We start from the raw sequence: 2,554 nt of genomic DNA, 5'->3' as shown, positions 1-2,554 counted from the left end.
TCCTGCTATAACAATTTACCACAAACTCTGTTGTTTAAATATTAGAGATTTATCTTTTTATGGTTGTGGTATTCAAGAAATGGGCTGAAGTGATGTAGAAAAACTGTATTTCAGTTTGAAGGCTCTAGGAAATGGTGTTTCTTGGTTTTTCTAGCTCCTAGAGGACATTCTTACTTCTTGACTGCTGAACATTTCTTAATATTTTCCTTTTTTTATTAGTTCAAATTAGGAAGAAGCTTGTTTCACATGTCAATCCCTTCTCTCTCTCCCTCCCCTCATCCCCATCCCTCCTCCTCCTCACAGTATTTTCTTTTTTTCATAAATTCTTTTACTTTTAAATTACATTTTAGTTAATTACATTTTGGTGCAGTCATATATGAGTGTATACATGTAAGTAATTGGACAAGTGCAGTCAGATGAAAACTTGAACTTGACTTTTTTCCTTTTCATGTGAGTTCTGGGATCAAATTCAGGTCTGATGTCACAGTTTGTGCAAATTCTAAGCAACTTTGTTTCACATTAAATTTCTTTACTAATGTATAGTCATTGTCTGCAAATGTCATAAAAGTATGTCATGTATTTTTAGCTCATCCACTAAGCATCCTCATTTCTCCTTCCTTTCCTCAGTTATGTATTTTTTGCTGTAATCTCTCTTCTATTTTTATCACACATACATATATACATAGATACAACATATATATACACATGTGTATACACATAACAGACATATCCACAAATACAAATACATACAAACACATAAAAATCATGCACACACTCACGTATATACACAACTCATGTATATATACAAACTTAACGTACAACACATTTAGCATCCACAAAGGAAGGAAAATGTGGTATTTGTTGTCCCTATTTCTAGGGTTACCTCTCCCTCTGAAAACCCTTTATCTGATTTTCATCTGTGGAGACTGAGAAACCTCTTTCTACTCTAATGTTTGATATAATTTTGTGGTAACATATGCTGCTTTCCAGTCTTTCCATCACATATTGATTAACAGAACATCTAGTCCCTGGTGCTCCTATGTAAAAATATACAGACAAATCTCATCAATGTTTTCATTATTGAACACCTACTATGGATCTATAGCAGGGAAAATGTTTGTATAGACTAAAGAAAATTGCTGGAGATTTCCAAACACCTTAAAGCTGTCTGCTTTGGAATCAGTGTGTGCAAACTTTCATGACGTGGTTGTGCCTAGAAAGACAGCTATGCCAGTTGTTACCCAGGAAAATCTTGAAGTGATGTTAACTGTGATGAGTTTAACTTTTTCTTCACTGTGACAAAACGTCTGAGGAAAACAACTTAAAGAACAATGAGTTAATTGGCTCATAGTTTGTTTTAGAGCAAGGTAAGATAGCATCATTGCTGTGGATCCAAATGAGGTTGACTATTACGGGAGAGACCATGACAGGGGGAAGATATTTACCTCATGACAGTTGAGATCAAAGTGAGGTAGAATGAAGCCAGGGACTTGACTTAGTCTTTAGAAGTATTCCCTAGTTTCTCAATTAGCACTGACCCCAACTTTCCACTATCTGCCAATAATGCCATTCAATTATGAATCTACAATGGATGAATCCAGTGATTGAGTCAGAGCATGATCCACTCACTTTCAATGGTTCAGGATCTAATATATCACATAGGAGCCTTTGGAGTCACACTGCAATAAGAAACCACAATACAAAAAAAAAATTGATGGTGGAATGATGTGTAAGCAGATTCAGGATTGGAATATAGGTAGAACTGAAGAATAAGGATATCCAACATGAGAAATAAGAGAGATGGAAAACATGCTATATGATTGCTTTGGCAGCACATATACTAAAATTGGAACGGTGCTGAGATTAGCATGGCTCCTGTGCAAGGATGACATCCAAATTCGTGAAGCATTCCATATTTTTATAGTTCATATAAGTGACCTGAAAAACTCTACCAGGGAACTACTACAGCTGACAAACACTTTCAGCAAAGAGGCAGGATACAAAATCAACTAAAAAAAATAGTAATCCTACTATATACAAAAGATAAATGTGCTGAGAAAGAAGTCAGAGAAATATCACTCTTTACAATAGCAACCTAGATGCCCCTCAACTGAAGAACTGATAAAGAAAATGTGGTACATTTACACAATGGTGTACTACTCAGTGGAAAAAACAATGGAACCTTGAAATTTCCAGGAAAATGGATGGAACTACAAGAAACCATCTTGAGTGAGGTAAACCGATCACAAAAAGATAAATATGGTATGTACTCACTCATTTTTGAATTTTGGACATAGCAAAGTAGTCTACAATCCACACTGCCAGAAGAGGTAGGAAACAAAGATGACCCTAAGAGAAGATTGCATAGTCCCTCAAAAAAGGGGGATGGGGATAAGAACCCCTGACCAAAGTAGGAGCCCGGGAGCAGGGAGAGGAAGGAGAGCCTTCATCTTGTTGCTGTTTGAAGCAGAAACAGACATCCACAGCTAAGCACTGAGCCATTCACTTCTGGAGAGGGAGGAGGGATGAACAAAGGAGCCAAGATGGGGCTGGA

General features: G+C 36.7%; 1 pseudogene; it reads left to right on the top strand.

Annotated features, from left to right (window-relative positions):
• The first annotated feature begins 1,820 nt into the window (after positions 1 to 1,820).
• LOC113838025 lies at positions 1,821 to 1,920 on the top strand (annotated as a pseudogene).
• The last annotated feature ends 634 nt before the right edge of the window (positions 1,921 to 2,554 follow it).

This window comes from Cricetulus griseus, chromosome 8 (assembly GCF_003668045.3).
Source record: "Cricetulus griseus strain 17A/GY chromosome 8, alternate assembly CriGri-PICRH-1.0, whole genome shotgun sequence".
NCBI classification, from domain to species: domain Eukaryota; kingdom Metazoa; phylum Chordata; class Mammalia; order Rodentia; family Cricetidae; genus Cricetulus; species Cricetulus griseus.
This window is presented reverse-complemented; position numbering and strand designations above follow the sequence as displayed.